Raw genomic sequence first — 20,826 nt, 5'->3', positions numbered from 1 at the left:
AGCTTGCATTCCATGGCTCCTCATTTTGCTCCATATCTTTCCTCGACATCATAAGATGTAGCTTAGATTTTCTTTGAATGAGAAACCAAACTTTTCCCTTCAAAGTTATCAGGGGCATACTCTTTCCCATTGAAATGTAAGGCGGTCCTAGAGACAAAAGCTCTAATCTCTTGAGAGTGCTCCATAATAATTGAAAACCCTACATGAAAAATAATTTACAAGACTTCAGATACAATGCTTCAATAAAATAGCCAATAAGGCTTTAAAGTACAAACTGAAAGTTCCCATCATATTGTAATGTGCCCAAGCTTAAAGACAATGCATTTTGCCCATCATACTGTAATGTGCCCAAGTTGAAAGACAATGCATTTTGCCCATCACACTGTAATGTGCCAAGCTGTAACATGTCCACTGATACAATTGTGTGTGTGTCCATTTAACAAAATCTTTAAATGGATGATCAAAAATACCCTCAAAGACTTTACAGGGCTCAATATATATACATAAATTGAAAAATAATAGCCAATAAGGCTTTACAATGATGAGATTAAAAAATATAAAACTATGATGTGTCGATGATTAACAATTACATTGTGTCCACTCATATTTATGGTGCATGGATGCGCTTGTAATCTAATCCTCCAATCTAATCCTCCAAGAGAGATCACATGTTGCCTTGCCATATCTCTTGAGGTCAGTAATTTATTCTCCCTTGGAAGCTTTTTACACAATAGCCTGCACGTGACGACCATAAATGAGGAAAAGCATTCGAGTAATTGACCCACTAGCATAATTCACCATGTTTGCAAAATAGACTTTAGAGCTTACTTGAGTAATGCATTCAAACTTGCATTGCTCGAGGCACGTAGAACAGAGAATGTGCACCCCTCAAATAGTGGAGTTGATGCTGTGGTAAAAAGATCATCCTGGTCCACGCTATCATCCCTCCCTTGATGGACATATAAATCCTGCACCATATCATCAAACACCTCCTCCTCCATGGCTTCATGAGGTAATGGCGGAGGGCTACTATCACCATCACTCCATGCATCCGTAACAGTCCCTCCTGAAGATCCCACCTCATATTGCCGACGCTTTGCTTCCTCACGGCGAGCATAGGGCAACATATGCGAGTGTGGCACTACATCCTGTATCAAATTAAAACGGGATCATAACTCAAACATATGAACACCCCTAGGTATCTCAATCAACCTTAACTCTTTAACACTTACCATGTTTACGGTCGCATCCCATTCTCCATACTTTGAGATGTGATTGAGAGTAATCCTGCGTGCATGATACCTATTTCCTCGACATCGATCACACATACATTTGATTTTTTGCTCCAACCACATTTTGCAATGGTGGATATGGAGGGATTCATCCTCACTGGAGCTACTTGTCGAAGATGAAGACATCCTATAAACAAACAACCCAAAAATTTTTGCTTTTCTTCAAATATTTAATTTTAAAACTCTGTGGCACATCTAAAGGCACGTCTAAAACCTCGTCTGTCTGTTCTATGGTGCGTGTCTAAAATTGCATCTAAAACCATGTCTTCTCTATGTATCTAGATGTGCAATTACACACGTATTTAGATGCGTGTATAGATGCACTATTAGATGCATTTATAGACGCAATTTTTAAATCTGCTTTTAGTGCGCTCGCTTTGCTTTTCTTCACATTACTTATGCTTCATGTGGCTTGCTTGCTTTGCTATTAGCAGATCCATAGTTTCGATGCTTAAGAGGAAGGCACCCACACTTACTTCCAAGCTTACACTTAAGAGGAAGGCACCCACACTTACTTACAAGCTTAAAGGAGAAGAAGGTGAACAAGGAAGAGAAGCAACTTTGAAAAAGGAGAAGACGCTTCCATACCTCTATCCAAGGTGTCTTTTTATATTTGATCTTTTTTGGAAGTTGCTCTCTTTGGATTTGTCCTTTGTCGTATCCAAGAAATGATTTTGGTATCAGTGTTACGCTTTTGTGTCGGGTGCATGTCCTTTTCTACTTTTTAGAATAGTCCGTCTGTCAGAGCGCGTCTATAGATGCATCTTAGAGTGCATCTAAAACTGTGTCTACTACAGGCACATCTTAATGTGCATCTAGCCTATTTGCAAACACAGATAGCCGCATCTATAGATGTACTATTATATGCAAAAATAGATGCACTTCTCAGACGTGTCTGTAGACGTGCTCCGATAGTAATCTTTTCTGATAGTAATCTTTTCTTCCCTTCCCCTTTCTTCTCAGCTCATCAATAATCGTCTTTTTTTCTTTTTTCTAGTTCATCATGTGGCCAGGAAGCTCTTCGAGCTCACCTGATCTCCGGGAGTCTATTTTTAGGAACTTATATAACCTTTTAGGCACCCTCCTAGTCCTGTGGAGTTATACGGGTATATGACACGTACTGTAAACACCCCCTAGGAGTCGGCACTATAGACTCCAAACCACCCCACACTAGCTAAGATTACCCCAGCAGAGTCAGCACAGCCCAGTCAGCTACACAGCCGAGGCCCTTCCCCCATGCCGTCTTATGCCCCTTCCCCCATGCCGTCTTATGCCCCTTCCCCCATGCCGTGAGGAGGTCCTGTCTCGTAGAGCCGTCGGCATACTCCTATGCAGTCAAGACTCGGTTCTCTAGCTATGAGTGGTCCACATAGTCCCATGCAGTCTCCAGCTACAAGTGGCCAGCATACTAGCTCGACACGACATGGTAGCAGGCATAGTAGCAGGGAGAGCAGTGGGGGATGCATGGCATAGTGCTTTGGGAGGGGTGGTGGTGGGGATGATGATGATTCAGATGATTAGACATGCCTCCGGGTGATGGTACGATCTTCTATGACATCATTCAGATAGGAGGCATCTTGATGGATGCACAGGGGAAGGACATCACGGCCTTCATGTACTCTGTAATTGCTAATAATTACAGAGATTGCTTTATCCACTACAAAGACCAGCCAAAGAGGTTGGCTGATGAGACCCTCGCTGCTGTTCGCTCTAGGTATCCTGACCCCCCCAATCGTCAGTTCACAGATAAATGGGCCAAGTCAAAGATTGTTACAATACTTGGCAATAAAAGATCTTCGCTTAAGAGGCAGGCACTAGCGGAGATTGCCAGGCTCGAGGGAGGTCAACCACCAAGGGGCCCACCCCACACTACTCACAAGTGTGAGTGGAAGAAAGCAATGAAGTCAGCGCGGGAGGACCCCAGTCTGCAGCACGTGGAGGCACGAAGGATCCAGATGGAGCAATATGGAAGCGTGCATTTTGGAGCAGGGGGTGTTGAATCATGGGAGGCCCAATTTGTAAGTATCGATCTCAAATTATATTGCTTATGTAGTTTATTAGGAGGTTGTTACTTTGTACTAACCCCTCCACAAATTGTGTCGTCTTGCAACTTAATATCCTGGGCAGATACCCTACTCCTGTCGAGACAGCCTACCACCACCACCATCGTAGAGGAGATACATGCACTTCTATCATGATGGGTTGATTATTGAGGAGCAGTATATCCGGGCTACTGGAATGCTCCCAAGGTATTTGAAAGTAATTAAATAATGTCAATATTATAAGTAAAGATTGGATTTTTCATACATTGATATAGGTTGTCCCTTGTTTACAGGTCCCTGCACAAGAAGACGAGGAAGGAGGTGGAGAAGTGAGCATAGAAGGGAGCACAGAAGGGAGCGTGGAAGGGAGCGAGGATGTGGAGAACATAGATTAGTCGTAGAAGTAGTGCTAGCTACTTTTTTTTGTACTTAAAGCCACTGGCTTGGCTTCGTGCCTCGTGTATATACACTCCTCTTATTTTTTGTACTTGAAGCCACATGACGTGGCCTAGCTTCGTGCTATATGTACATACAAGCACTTTTTGAGCTTTTAATTTTATTGTGTTTTGGAGTTGTAATGTTTTATTTGGAATTGTAAATAAAATGCGGTTGGTTGTAAGAATTGAATTACACAATGTGGAAATGGGATTCTTGTAACTATATAGCATACACAATAGACACAGCATTCTATAAATTGAAAAAAATATATTATGTAGCATGTTTATCAGTGCATCTATAAATGCATCTATATATGCATCTGTCTGTTCGAGAAGTGTCTATTTGTGCATCTATAAGACCGTTTATAACTCGTTTATAAATGCATCTATACACACGTCTAATGATGCGTCTGTCTGTCTTTTAAATTTTTTAGCAGAGCATCTATTTATGCATCTAGATGCACGTCTATATGCACGTCTATCTGCTACATAGACACGCTGTTAGATGTGGGTCTCTAGATGCGAAAATAGATGTGCAAATAGATGTGCCCGTAAGTTTTTTTTTAGTTCAATAAATGTGTCTGTGTGCGCGTCGGTGGGTGCTTTGTCTTGTTGTGGGAGTAAATTTTACATTCATGGAAACATAGGAAGGCCCAAAACAAGAGCCTCAATGGTCTTGGCAACATCAATTTTAAATGACTACATTCATGAAAATGCTTTACTCAGCTCCATCTATCTGAAATGCATCTTCTGATAGGTTTGATAAAAAAAGAACTATTTAAGTCTATTGGAGAAACACAAAGGCAAAGAGGGCATGCTCCAACATCTTTTCACAATTTGTATACTCTTTGGAAGAAGAGATTTATACATGCTAAAATCTCCAAAAAAAAAAAAAAGTCAAATTGCAGTGATTGTGATGATCTAAAGCGATCCCTTGAGAGTGCAACATCTCCAGAATGAAGAGAATCATACCAAAAAAAAAAATCATCATGGACTTATTCGAAATTCCAGACTAAAATATGCATTTTGGAAGGAGCAAGCTATTTATCATCCACATGAGTACATGTGCATTATTGTAGATAGTATGGATCAGAACACAACAATATTACCTCGATTCATTAATACTCCACCTAAGCTACAAGAAAAATAATTTTTGAAGACACATCTATGTGGAGTGTTAGTGCATAGATTAATGTTTTTTGCAGACATATGGATTGTTTCCTTGCATCTACATGAAACACTTATTTCATTAATTTTAGACTCAAATGTCTACTCTTGGACTAATCCCAAAAATCCTTCCTAAATGAAAAGTTTACTTTATGAAAATCTCATTCAAAAATCAAAAGTTCACTTTTTGGCACTATCATTTCCACATAATAAATTTCACAATATGTCTCTATAATGGTGCACTATTAATGCAAAAACTTTGATTAAATCCTACTTGTTTTAACAATCCTATTCACGTTTTAAAAAAAATATGACATTAATTTAAATCCATAAAAAATCACTTTCAAAATTAAGACTTAGTAATATAATTTAATCCAAAAGAATGCACTCAAAATTTGAAGTAGAAAATTAAAACACTCTTGAAGTCCCAAAAACTTAAACGATTGAAATAGACAAGAGGCATGGAAGACTCTTTAAATGTGCTTTGAAAATAGTAATAGCTATGCTTGCAATTTTACATTCTCATATGTTTACAAGAAATATTGCTCTCCATGAGTCTTTGTACAAAGGAGTTTAACACGCAACCTTTTCAATAACTCAATTCTACCTTTACAAATGTGTCACAACAAGACAAAGCACCCACAGACGTGCACACAGATGCGTTTACTGAACTTAAAAAAAACTTACGAGCGTGTCTATTTGCACGTCTATTTCCACATCTAGAGACCCGTGTCTAATAGCGCATCTATATAGCAGACAGATGTGCATATAGATGCGCATCTAGATGTGTAAATAGATGCTCTACTAAAAAATTTAAAAGACAAATAGACGCATCGTTAAACGCATGTATAGATGCATTTATAAACGGTCTTATAGATGCCTTTATAGACACGCAAATAGATGCTTCTTGAATAGACAAACGCATATATAGATGTGTTTATAGATGCACTAATAGACACGCTACATAATATATTTTTTTAAATTTACAGAATGCTGTGTATGTTGTGTATGCTATATAGTTACAAGAATCCCATTTCCACATTGTGTAGTTCAATTCTTACAGCCAACCGCATTTTAATTACAATTCCAAATAAAACATTACAACTCCAAAATGCAGTAAAATTGAAAGCTCAAAAAGTGCTTGTATATCCATATAGCACAAAGCTAAGCCACGTCATGTGGCTTCAAGTACAAAAAATAAGAGGAGTGTATATACAAGAGGCACGAAGCCAAGCCAGTGGCTTTAAGTATAAAAAAGAGTAGCTAGCACTACTTCTACGACTAATCTATGTTCTCCACGTCCTCACTCCCTTCCATGCTCCCTTCTGTGCTCCCTTCTCCGCCTCCTTCCTCGTCTTCTGGTACAGGGACCTATAAACAAGAGATAACATATATTAATGTATGAAAAATAAAATCTTTACTTATAATATTGACATTATTTAATTACTTTCAAATACCTCGGGGGCCGCTCCAATAGCCTGGATATACAGCTCCTCAGTAATCAACCTGTCATGATAGAAGTGCTTCGTATCTCCTCTGCGATGGTGGCAGTGGTAGGCTGTCTTGATAGGAGTAGGGTATCTGCCCACGATATCAAGCTGCAAGATGACACAATTTGCGGAGGGGTTAGTACAAAGAAACAACCTCCTAATAAACTACATAAGCAATATAATTTGAGATCGATACTTACAAATTGGGCCTCCCATGATTCAACACCCCCTGCTCCAAAATGCACGCTTCCATATTGCTCCATCTGGGTCCTTCGTGTCTCCACGTGCTGCAGACTGGGGGTCCTCCCTCGCTGACTTCATTGCTTTCTTCCACTCATGCTTGTGAGCGGTGTGGGGTGGGCCCCTTGGTGGTTGACCTCCCTCGAGCCTGGCAAGCTCCGCTAGTGCCTGCCTCTTTAAGCAAAGATCTTCTTAAGCAAAGATCTTTTATTGCCAAGTATCGTAACAATCTTTGACTTAGCCCATTTATATATGAATTGATGATTGGGGGGGTTAGGATACCTAGAGCGAACAGCAGCAAGGGTCTCATCAGCCAACCTCTTTGGCTAGTCTTTGTAGTGGATAAAGCAATCTCTGTAATTGTTAGCAATTGAAGGCCATGATGTCCTTCCCTCGTGCATCCATCAAGATGCCTCTTGTCTGAGTGATGTCATAGAAGATCGTACCATCACCCAGAGGCACGTCTAAATCATCTGAATCATCATCGTTCCTACCACCACCCCTCCCAAAGCACTGTGCCATGCATCCCCCACCGCTCTTCTTGCTGCTATGGCTGCTACCGTGTTGCGTCGAGCTAGTATGCTGGCCACTCATAGCTGGAGACTGCATGGGACTACATGGACCACTCGTAGTTGGAGAACCGAGTCTCGACTACACAAGAGTACGCCGACGGCTCTGCGAGACAGAAGGACCTCTTGACAGCATGGGGGAAGGGGCATAAGATAGCATGGGGGAAGGGGCATAAGATGGCATGGGAGAAGGGCCTCGGCTATGTAGCCGGCTGGGCTATGTTGACTCCACTAGGGTAATCTCAGCTGGTGTGGGGCGGTTTGGAGTCTGTAGTGCTGACTCCTGGGGGGTGTTTAGAGTACACGTCATATACCGGTATAACTTTGCAAGACTAGGAGGGTGCCCTAAAAGGTTATATAAGTCCCTAAAAATAGACTCTCGGAGATCAGGTGAGCTCGAAGAGCTTCCTGGCCACATGATGAACTAGAGAAAAGAAAAAAAGACGATTACTGATGAGCTCAGAAGAAAGCGGAAGGGAAGAAAAGATTACTGTCGAAGAAGATTACTGTCAGAGCGTGTCTATAGATGCATCCGAGAAGCGCATCTATTTTTGCATATAACAACGCATCTATAGATGCGGCTGTCTGTGTCTGCAAACAGGCTAGACGCGCATCTAGACACGCCTATAGACCTGGTTTTAGATGTGCTCTGAGATGCATCTATAGACATGTTCCGACAGACGGACTATTCTAAAAAGTAGAAAAGGACATGCGCCCGACACAAAAACATAACACTCATACCAAAATCATGCGTTTCTTGGATACGACAAAGGACAAATCCAAAGAGAGCAACTTCCAAAAAAGATCAATTGTAAAAAGACTTACCTTGGATAGAGGTATGGAAGCTTCTTCTCCTTTTTCAAAGTTGCTTCTCTTCCTTGTTCACCCTCTTCTCCTTTAAGCTTGGAAGTAAGTGTGGGTGCCTTCCTCTTAAGTGTAAGCTTGGAAGTAAGTGTGGGTGCCTTCCTCTTAAGCGTTGAAATTGTGGATCTGCTAATAGCAAAGCAAGCAAGCCATGCGAAGTATAAGTAATGTGAAAAAAAGCAAGGCGAGCACTAAAAGCAGATTTAAAAACAGCATCTATAAGTGCATCTAATTGCACATCTATACACGCGTCTAAAGACGCGTGTAATTGCACATCTAAATACACAGGGCAGACGCAATTTTAGACGTGCTTGTAGACATGCACCACAGAACAGACAGACGCGGTTTTAGATGCACCACAGAGGTTTAAAATTAAATATTTGAAGAAAAATAAATTTTTTTGTGTTGTTTGTTTGTAGGATGTCTTCATCTTCAACAAGTAGCTCCAGTGAGGATGAATCCCTCTGTAGTTAAGGTTGATTGAGATACCTATGGGTGTTCATATGTTTGAGTTATGATCCCGTTTTAATTTGATACAGGATGCAGTGCCACACCCGCATATGTTGCCCTATGCTTGCCGTGAGGAGGCGAAGCATCGGCGATATGAGGTGGGATCTTCAAGAGGGACCGTTACGGATGCATGGAGTGATGGTGATTTTAGCCCTCCGCCATTACCTCATGAAGCCATGGAGGAGGAGGTGTTTGATGATATGGTGCGGGATTTATATGTCCATCAAGGGATTGCCGCAACATGGACTCCACTGTTTGAGGGGTGCACATTCTCTGTTCTACGTTCCTCCCTTGAGTTACTAAACTTGCAAACCATCTATGGATGAAGCAATGCAAGTTTGAATGCATTACTCAAGTAAGCTTTAAAGTCTATTTTGCAAACATGGTGAATTATGCTAGTGGGTCAATTACTCAAATGCTTTTCCTCATTTATGGTCTTCACGTGCAGGCTATTGTGTAAAATGCTTCCAAGGGAGAATAAATTACCGAACTCAAGAGATATGGCAAGGCAACATGTGACCTCTCTTGGAGGATTAGATTACAAGTGCATCCATGCATGCGTCAATGATTGCGTTTTGTTTCGTGGACTACATAAGGATGCAAGAGAGTGCCATACTTGTGGAGAGGCAAGATATAGAGCAGATCTCAAAACTTTGGACGTGCCTCATAATGTTCTGTGACATTTTCCCATAATCCCTCGCATCCAACATATGTTCAAGTGCAAATCCATTGCAGAGCTCATGTCATGGCATTCCTCCCATCGATCAATCGATGGCAAGTGGAGAACTCCCGCAGACTCTCCTGCGTGGAAGCATATTGAAGACACATGGCCAAGCCTCAAGGAAGAACCTAGGAGCTTGAGACTTGGATTGGGTATGGACAGTGTGAACCCATTTGGTCTCAAAAGCACCTCTTACAGTGTATGGCTAGTGATATTGGTGAATTATAATCTTCCACCCTCTATGGCTATTAAGAAAGGACATGTTATGCTATCCCTTCTAATTCCAGGGAAACATAAAGTTAAAAATCATGATGTTTATTTGGAGCCTTTTATTGACGAGCTGCAGATACTTTGGAGAGGTATCGAGGTGCATGATGTGAGCAAGCCTCCCTCGTCATGAGACTTCAACTGCAAAGTAGTCTTGATGTGGATGATGCATGACTTCCCAGGCTATGGTGAGTGTTCAGGTAAGCATTGCACTTCTAATTATGAATAGGCAAAGGATGTGGCACCCTAAACCCACCTTCAACTCTTAATTGTGTCTACTGTTTAGGTCTCACTACATCGGGTTACCATGCATGTCCTGTTTGTGGTCCTTTGCTAGTTGCCTCACGGGTAGATGCATTGAATAAGGTCATCTATGAGAATCACCATCGATTTCTCCCATCTGATCATCCTAGATATGTTGCCCCTTGGAATGAAGTCCTCCCACAATCACTCACCGCGGGAGATTGGATGAGAATTGGGTTGGTTCCACGATGACTCCACCACTTGGCATGAACCAGTAAGGGTTTGTAACTATTCTGTGATATATTGGCTGGAAATAAAGATTGCCCACTAACACTTTATTTTGTTTAGATGCTCCATCTTTTATCGTTTACCATATTGGTCCCACCTCAAGATCAATCACCTGCTTGATCCCATGCATATCTTAAAGAATGTGGCATCTACCATTTGGGAGCATTTGAATGGGACATGAGATTCCATAGGCATCAGGGAGGATCTACATACCACAGGGAGGATGCATGAAGCTTGGCCAGAAGAGAGACCAAATGGGTGTGTTTTTTTACCTCGTGCACCATGGAGGTTATCAAAGCTAGAGATGGCAGTGGTGAAGTGTGTTATTACTACAATTCCTACTCCCACTGGATGCATGAGGTGTTTGAAGGGAGCCTTTACAAACAACAAGAAAAGATTCTGAAGAGACAACACTTTTGACACCTTTACCTTTCTCAATATGCAAGAATTCATCCACTCCAGATCAGGCATTGCTTCTGAATTATTTATCTTTCTCAGTATCAATGAACTCATCCACTCCTGATAAAATGTCACTTCTATACTTGAGTCCATTGAAATCATCCACATCTGAAGGGACAAATCTTGGCTTGTAGGCATATTCTTTAAGTCCTTTAAAATTGTAGAATACTCTATCTTTATCATTGAAAACCACATGTCCCTTTTTAATCTTCAAAACTTGTATGCTCCATGTTAAATCTTTTCCTTCCTCATAATAGGGACCATCCAATGACATTGCGTTATCATGCATATCATCATTAGTAACTTTCACAATCCTCATCTTTGCAAATGACCATTGATCCCAATGTTCAAAACCCAAAACCTGACCTTCCACTATGTTCTTATTTGAAAATGATATCATTTGCAAAATATCTCCCACACTGAAATCCAAAGAATTGCACTTTGTATTTCGGATGATAGGTGTTGGATAAGTCTTATCTCTATCCCATGCAATAAATGATTTATTGAAAAAATTATAAGGCATAACATCTCCAATCTCGGGGGGGTCACTCATCTTATGTAACCCTATCACGTGAGTTCAACAAAAGGATATTTTTAATTTCTAAAATTTACAGAATTTAACTTACATAAGGGAATATTTAAAATGATTTTAGAAAAAAATTACAGATTTGTATAGAAAAAGGGTACATTTTATTAATGAAAAATCTACAGATAAGGGATTTTACAAACAAGCCTTAAACGCACGTGATATAGAGAGTTTATACATAGTGACCCCCCTAAGTCTCCAATTAGTACTTCCATATCTCCACATTTATGCTTTAGCTCAACATGTGCATTAAGAATCTTTGATACAATAACTGCAACCTTATCTTCGCCATGTCTTTGAAAGTGACAAAGAGAATTTGGATCCCTATCATGGATTGTAGCAAATGAATCTACTTCTCTTTGGCAACATGATATCACCTCCATCCCAGGAATGAAATCTGTTGTCATCTTCCTGTGGAACAATTATAAAAAATATTAGTCTCTTCAGAATATTTTCCCTATTAGTTGTAACTTTCTATTAAATTACTCTCTTTTATTTTACGTTTACTTTATTTTATTAAATTTTGATGGCGATACAAGGATATGGGTTTTCAATAATGGATTCATGTTTAGTATTTAGCTAATAGAATCTCTAAGTTAAATTTGTGATTGTACGATTTAGAATTATAAATGACAGTATAAAGAATTTAGTATTGAGTTGCATGAAATGTGGTGCGCCCATCCAATAAGAACTTGTTTGGATAACACACCTAGGAGCGTGTTTTTTAATGGATGTGCATCACACTGAGGCAAAATGCATGATCAACCATGCAAATCATATGCAATGGACACAATACTCTACATGAACCTATACTAGGAGTTTATTTTTTTTCTAAATGTGCATCACACTGAGGCAAATATGGTGTTTAAAGCTTGACTGACAATGCAAAGCCTATCCGATGGTGGATACAATAATTTTCACATGGCTCAACCTAGGTGGTATTGACTTGCATGCAAAGTGGCATGTCCATACCATAAGTACTTGCTCGCATACACACCCGGGAGTGCATTTTTTGACAATTGTGCAAAACACTAGGGGAAAAACAGTGCATAATGTGTGATCGACCATGCAAAGCATATCCCATGGGAGCAATACTTTGCACACACATCAACCTAGGTGGTATTGCATTGCATGCAATGTGGCATGTGAATCCAATAAGTAATTGTTGGAATAACACACGTAGGACAATGTTTTTCTATGCTTGTGCATGACACTAAGGCAAAAACAGAGTTTAATTCTTGTTCGACCATGCAAATCATATCCGATGGGCACAATACTTTGGATGGGTCTCTACCCAGGTGGTATTGACCTACCTGCAAAGTGGAACGCCCATCCCATGAGTACTTGTTAGGATAACACACCTCGAAGCATGTTTTTTGATGGTGGTGCATAACACTAGGGGAAAATGGTGTATAATGTGTGATCCACAATGTAAATCATATCCGATGGATACAATAATTTTCACACATCTCAGCCTAGATGGTATTGACTTGCATGCAAAGTGACGCCCCCATCCGATAAGTACTTGCTTGGATAACACACCTAGGAGCACATTTTTTTACCGATGTGCATAACACTAAGGCAAAAAAGGTGTTTAATTCTTGATTGACCATGCAAAACCTATCTGATGAGCACAATACTTGCATGCAAAGTGGCTCACCCATCCCATAAGTACTTGTTCGTATAACACACCTGGGAGAGCCTTTTTTGAAGGTTGTGCATAATACTAGGGGAAAAATGGTGTATAATGCATGATCGACCATGAAAAGCATATCCAATGGGCATAATACTCTTCACACACCTCAACCTAGCTGGTACTGAGTTGCATGCAATGTGGTGTGCCCATCCGATAAGTACTTATTTGGATAACACACCTAGGAGTGTGTTTTTTTACAAAATTTGTGCATCACATTGAGGCAAAAATGGTATGTAATGCTTGATCGACAATGCAAAGCCTCTCCGATGGACACAATACTTTGCACGTGCCTCAACCTAGGTGTTATTTACTTGCATGCAAAGTGGCGCACCCATCCCATAATTACTTGTTTGCATAACACACCAAGGAGTGCATTTTTTGACAATTGTGCATAACACTAGGGAAAAAGCAGTGCGTAACGCATGATCGACCATGCAAAGCATATCCGATGGGAAAAATACTTTGCACGCACTTCAACCTATGTGGTATTGAGTTGCATGCAATGTATGCAATGTGGCATGCAAACCTGATAAGTACTTGTTCGAATAACACACCTAGGGCAGTGTTTTTTTATGCTTGTGCATGACACTAACACAAAAACAGAGTTTAATGACTAGTCGACCATGGAAATCATATCTGATGGGCACAATACTAGGGGGAAAACAGTGTATAATGTGTGATCGACCATGCAAAGCATATCCGATGGGCATAATACTCTGCATGCACCTTAATGTAGGTGGTATTGATATGCAATGTGTTGCATCCATCGGATAAGTACTTGTTCGGACAACACACCTAGCAGCATGTTTCTTTATGGATGTACATCACATTGAGGCAAAAATGGTGTGTAATGCTTGATTGACAATGGAAAGCCTATCCGATGGGCACAATACTTTACACATTCCTCAACCAAGGTGCTATTTACTTCCATGCAAAGTGGCGTGCCCATCCCATAAGTACTTGTTTGCATGACACACATAGGAGCGTGTTTTTTGATGGTTGTGCATATTACTAGTTGGGAAAAATGGTGTATAATGTGTGATCAACCATGCATAGCATATCCCATGGGCACAATACTCTGCACACACCTCAACCTAGGTGGTATTGAGCTGCATGCAAAGTGGCACACCCATCTGATAAGTACTTGTTTGGATAACACACCTAGGAGCGTGTTTTTTTACAGATATGCATCACACTGAGGCAAGAACGGTGTTTAATGCTTGATCAACAATGCAAAGCCTATCCTATGGAAATAATACTTTTCATGTGCCTCAACCTAGATGTTATATTTACTTGCATGCAAAGTGGCATGCCCATCCCATAAATACTTGTTTACATAACACACCTAGGAGCACGTTTTTTGACGATTGTGCATAACGTTAGGGGGAAAACGGTGCATAATGCATGATCGACCATGCAAAGCATATCTTGGATGGGCACAATACTTTGCACGAAACTCAACCTAGGTGGTATTGAGTTGCATAAAATGTGGCATGCCAATCCAATAAGTACTTGTTGGAATAACACACCTAGCATAGTATTTTTTTATCCTTGTGCATGATACTAAGCTAAAAATGGAGTTTAATGCTTGGTCGATCATGAAAATCATATTTGATGGGCACAATAATTTGCACAAGGCTCTATACAAGTGGTATTGAAGTGTATGTAAAGTGGAACTCCCATCCCATAAGTACTTGTTCAAATAACACACCTGGGAGCGCATTTTTTGATGGTGGTGCATAACAGAGAAAAACAGTGTATAATGTGTGATCGACCATGCAAATCATATCCGATGGACACAATACTTTGTACGCATCTCAACCTAGATGATATTGCCTTGCATGCAAAGTGAGACCCCCATCGGATAAGTAGTTGTTCGAATAACACACCTAGGATTGTGCTTTTTTATGGTTGTGCATGACAGAGGCAAAAATGATGTTTAATTCTTGATCGACCAGACAAAGAATATCCGATGGGCACAATATTTTTCACACACCTCAACATAGGTGTTATTGAGTTTCATGCAATGTGGCATGCCCATCCGATAAGTACTTGTTCGGATAACACACCTAGGAGCATGTTTTTAATGGAGGTTCGTCACAATGAGGCAAAAATAGTGTTTAATGCTTGATCGACAATGCAAAGTCTATCCAATGGGCACAATACTTTTCATGCATCTCAACCTAGGTTTTATTTACTTGCATGCAAAGTGGCGCACCCATCCGATAAGTACTTGTTTGCATAACACACCTACGAGCGCATTTTTTAACGGTTGTGCATAATACTAGGGGGAAAACGGTGTATAATGCATGATCGACCATGCAAAGCATATCCAATGGGCACAATACTGAGCACAAACATAACCTTGATGCTATGTAGTTGCATGCAATGTGGCATGCCCATTTGATAAGTACCTGTTCGGACAACACATCTAGGAGTTTTTGTTAAAATGAATGTGCATCACATTGAGGCAAAAATGGTGTTAATGCTTGATCGACAATGTAAATTCTATTCGATGGGCACAATACTTTGCACGTGCCTCAACCTAGGTGGTATTGACTTGCATACAAAGTGGCGCGTCCATGCCATAAGTACTTGTTTGCATACACACCAGGGAGTGCATTTTTTGATGGTTGTGCATAACACTAGGGGAAAGCGAATCCAATAAGTACTTGGTTGAATAACATACCTAGGATAATGTTTTTTAATGCTTGTGCATGACACTAAGGCAAAAACGGAGTTTAATTCTTGGACGACCATGCAAATCATATCCAATGGGCACAATACTTTGGATGAGTCTCTACCTCCGAGCACATTTTTTGATGGTGGCCGTGCATAACACTAGGAGGAAAATGGTGTATAATACATGATTAACCATGCCAATCATATCTGATGGACACGATACTTTGCACAAACCTCAACCTAGATGGTATTGACTTGCATGCAAAGTGACACCCCCATCCGATACGTACTTGCTTGGATAACACACCTAGGAGCATGTTTTTTATGAATGTGCATAAAACTAAGGCAAAAACGGAGTTTAATGCTTGATCCACCCAAACTAGGTGGTATTTACTTGAATGCAAAGTGGCTCACCCATCCCATAAGTACTTATTCGCATAACACACATGGGAGAGTGTTTTTTGAAGGTTGTGCATAACACTAGGGGAAAAATGGTGGTGTGATCGACCTTGCAAAGCATATCTGACGGGCATAATACTCTGCACATGTCTCAACCTAGGTGGTATTGAGTCGCATGGAATGTGGCATGCCCATTTGATAAGTACTTGTTTGGATAACACACCTAGGAGCGTGTTTCATTATTACAAATGTGCATCACATCGAGGCAAAAATGGTATGTAATGCTTGATCAACAATTCAAATCCTATCCGATGGGCACAATACTTTGTACATGCTTCAACCTAGGTGTTATTTACTTGCATACAAAGTGGTGCGCCCATCCCATAAGTACTTAGTTGCATAACACACCTTGGAGCGCATTTTTTAACAGTTGTGCATAATACTAGGGAAAAAACGGTGCATAATGTGTGATCGACCATGTAAAGTATATCCGATTGGCACAATACTTTGTAAGATGCAATGTGGCGTGCCAATCCGATAAGGACTTATTGGAATAACACACCTAGGACGGTGTTTTTTTATGCTTGTGCATGACACTAATGCAAAAACAGAGTTTAATGCTTGGTCGACCATGCAAATCATATCTGATGGGCACAACATTTTGCACTAGCCTATACCCAAGTGGTATTGATTTGTATGTAAAGTGGCATTACCACCCCATAAGTACTTGTTTTGATAACACACCTGGGAGCACGTTTTTTTACGGTGGTGCATAACATTAGGAGGAAAAATGATGTATAATGCATGGTCGACCATGCAAATCATATTAAATGGACACAATACTGAAACTCTGACTCTGATCTGTCATATGTCATCTGAAATTTTGATCAAGATTGTGTTATGAGTGTGAGACACATGTGAACATAGGACTCACACCGATTAGAAACTAGTCGGGAATTTTTGAGCATGGCTTAGGTTCACAAAAACTATAAACAAGGAACATATAACCTTCATATAACTTATCCATACAAAGTGGTATTTCAGTTTCTATATTCTAATCAAATAAAGAGAAAAACTAATGTTGAAACCAATCTACAAAATAGATATCTATATTTCATTTTTAATGTACAATCAAGTAGTCATAATACTACAAAAATTGCCTATTATGGAATATCTTTGAAAGATGTGAATAAAATCAGGCTCATGTGATAGTAATGTCACGAACTACCTCTTTTCTTTTACATAAGATGTGCCTCCATCTCCATCCGAGATTGCTATTGGTTATCGATATTTAGTAGTGATTAAGCAAAGCGTGTAGATCCAATTCCTTGGGAGGGCCACTAAGAAATATATAAGATAGCAGGTGTGATCAATAAAAGGGGTTTTATATTTTTATGGAGTTACAAAAAATAAACATACATATAAGCTATACCAACCGTCGAATCGAAGAAAAAGCAAGAAATAATTTCTTTTTCATATTCATTTTAATAGGTTACCTCCAATAGTTATAAACAAATTTTGATTCTTTTCATATATAATTAAAGTATATTTAATTAAGAAAAATATTTTAAACTAAATTAAATAAAATTTAAATATACATTTATACTAAAATGAATTAAAAATTAAAAATATAAATATATTATTCAAGATATTTAAATTTAAATTCAAAAATACAAAACAATTATATATTAAATTCAATAACTTTGATTTAAATAAGAAATATGGATACAAACTATTGATATAAAGAGTATATAAACACATAAATTATAAACTAAGGTAAAATAATTAAAAATAAAATTATAAACTAGCATAAAATAATTAAATTATAAAAATAAATTAATTAATAAATAAGAAATAATATAAGGAGTAAAGCCTCGATGCTGAAATGGTAGACATCCAAAAAATCCTTAATTTTTTTCTCTTATATATATATATATATATATATACATACATAGATACATACATACATACATATACATATATATGCATATACATATACACACACACACACACACACATATATATATATATACATTTTAATAGGTTACCTCTAATACAAGAGTTATAAACAAATTTATTCATTTCATATTTATTTAAATTATATTTAATTTAGCAAAATATTTTAAAATAAATTTAAATATATTCAACTACTTTAAATATACGTTTCTATTAAAATGAATTAAAAACTAAAAATATAAGTACATTATTTAAAAATATTTAAATTCAATAATACATACAACCTAATAAAAAATAAAATTATAAAGTTAAAAAATTAGTTTCAAATTAACTAACAATTTATTAACCCCTCCCTCTCTCCTTTACGCTCGATTAACTAATAATTAATTAACTCATTAATTAAATAACTAATAAATTAGCATCCCCTTCCCTTATTCCTCGATGGCCGAGCTGCCTCGGGGGGGTCAGTATGTATAAACCCTCTATATCACGTGCGTTCAAGGCCTATTTCTAAAATACCTTATCTGTAAAATTTTCATTAATAAAATGTACCCCTTTTACATACAAATCTGTAAATTTTTTTCAGAACTATTTTAAATAGTCCCTTATGTATATTTATTTCTGTAAATTTTAGAAATAAAAAATATCCTTCTGTTGAACTCACGTGATATAGTTACATATGATGAGTGACCCCCCCGAGCGAGCTGCTAAGGAATAAGGGGAGGGGGAATACCCCGCCCTTAACAGTGGGTGGGCGATGGGCGGCCGGTGGACAAATGGATGGATGGACAGTAGGTGGGCAAAGAGATGGACGGACATTAGGGTGACATATGGCAGGGATGTGTGGCAGATGACGGGGAGCGACAAACAGGGAAATGGCGAACAGGGATATTCGGGCAATGGAGGAGAGGACGAGAGAGGAAAATATCTACCTCTAAGTATCGAGGACGATCAAGAGAGACATCGATTAGGGGAGGAGGAGATGTTGATCAAGAGGGAAGTAGATTAGGTGAGGACATTGAGGGAAGTAGATTAGGAGAGGAAAACATCGATTAGGAGGAGAAGAGGATAGGAAAGTGAGAATCAAAATGAGAAGGATTCAAATTTCTAAAGAGTTTAGTAGAAAATTTGCCCAAGAGATTTAAATTTGAAGTGTAAACTAAAAAAGCAGAAGGATTTGAATTTAAAGTACAAATAAAAGAGCCGACAGTCTCCTAAACAAAATAGCCAACATTCTCCTAAACATTTTTCCATCCTATATTCTTTCATCCGTTCCTCACCTCTTCCTCACTGAACACGCACGACATTCTCTTTCCCAAAATATCTCTTACTGACAATAGTACACTGGTAAGATCTGTCTCTCCGACACTCTTTCTTTCTTGTATTTTGTAATAGTATGACACTTCTACCTTGCTCACATCCCAACTTCTTTCCACCTCCTTCTCTCCCTCCACTACCTGTCACAGAATGTCCCACATGCATCTCTCACATCCACCACCCAAATGTCCGTCATGCGCTCCCTGAATTTCTGTCATCATCGTCGTTCATCTATCGCCCGTTTGCCCGATCGTCCGTCTGTCATTCCCATTGCCAGTCTCCCCATCGTTGCTCCCTGCCCACTCCCCATGCCATCGCTCCCCCCACCATCCATCACTCATTCACCCATCCCTGCCGTCCATCACCCAAATGTCTGTCCATTAAGTTCACCTACCCCCACCCGTCCGCCGTTGCCATTTTGCCCATAGTCCATCGCCCGTTTGCTAACAGTTCATCGCCCACCTACCGTCCGTTCACCAACTGTCCATTCGTCCACTATTTGTCCCCACAGTCCATTGCCCACCTGTTGTTAAGGGTAGAGGTATTCCGACCTTCCGTTATTCCCTAATGGCCACGGCCATTAGGGAATAAGAAGAGGGGGGGGGTTATCACCCTCTGCTTATTCCTTGGTGTTTGCAACCACCAGGAAATAAGGGAAGGGGGATGCAAATCCCTCCTTTTGTCACGTCCCCTTCCCTTTCGTCGCTCCTTACCTCATGTCCCTTTTCCTCCCATCGCCCCTTAAGTCGCACCTTGCCCCTTTTCCTCCCGTAGTCCCTTCTGTAGTACCTCCTTCCATCTCACCTCTCCTTCTGTTGCCTCTTTCTTTGCGTTTTTCTTTTTGTACCCCCTTCCATCTGTCCTCATTTTCGTACCTTCTTCTGTCCTCTTCCGTACGTCTTTCCCTTTCCCTTTCCATCGCCCTCTCTCCTTCTGTCACCCTCCCTCCCCCTACTCTTCTCTTTCTTCCCCTCCTCTCTTCCATCCCCTCTCTTCTCTTTTCCTACCATCCCTGCTACTTCCGTCGGCCATGGCCTCCCTCTCCTTCCCAAAAAGATTCTTTTCTCCTCTCTCTTCTCTCTCAATTTCTCTATCTTAAATATTTAAGAAAAAGAAACATGAATATAAATTCTTCATGCCTTGGCTAAGCTCGCTGAAGGTTTTGTAGATAGGATCTAGACTCTTCTTGATTCTTCCTCTTGCTCCTTCTTGCTCCAATTGATTGAGATAAGAATGAATGAAGGGAAGAAGACCTTTTTATATTTTGTTAGGGAAAATTAAGGTTTTTCTTTTATACCCTTCTCTTTCCTTTTTCCTTTTCTTTCTTTTCACTAGTCTTTTTTCTTTTCCTTTCCTTTCACCCTTCTCTTTCTTACTAAGTGCAATTTTTTTTAGAGCAATTATACTGAATTGTTTTCATAATAAACACGCTCTTTTTGAAACTATTAACCTCCCAAATAGCTTTCTAATGTCACCCTTCTCTTTCTTTTGATTAAAAAATATCCTACTAAGCGCAATTGTTTTTGTAATAATTAGACTCAATTTTTTTCATAATAAACACAAGTTTTTTGAAACTACTTACCTCACAAATAATTTTCTAA

The sequence above is a fragment of the Dipteris shenzhenensis genome, chromosome 28, assembly GCF_047967505.1.
Source record: "Dipteris shenzhenensis isolate YYH24624 ecotype China chromosome 28, Dip_SZ_1.0, whole genome shotgun sequence".
Taxonomy (NCBI): Eukaryota; Viridiplantae; Streptophyta; class Polypodiopsida; order Gleicheniales; family Dipteridaceae; genus Dipteris; species Dipteris shenzhenensis.
This window is presented reverse-complemented; position numbering follows the sequence as displayed.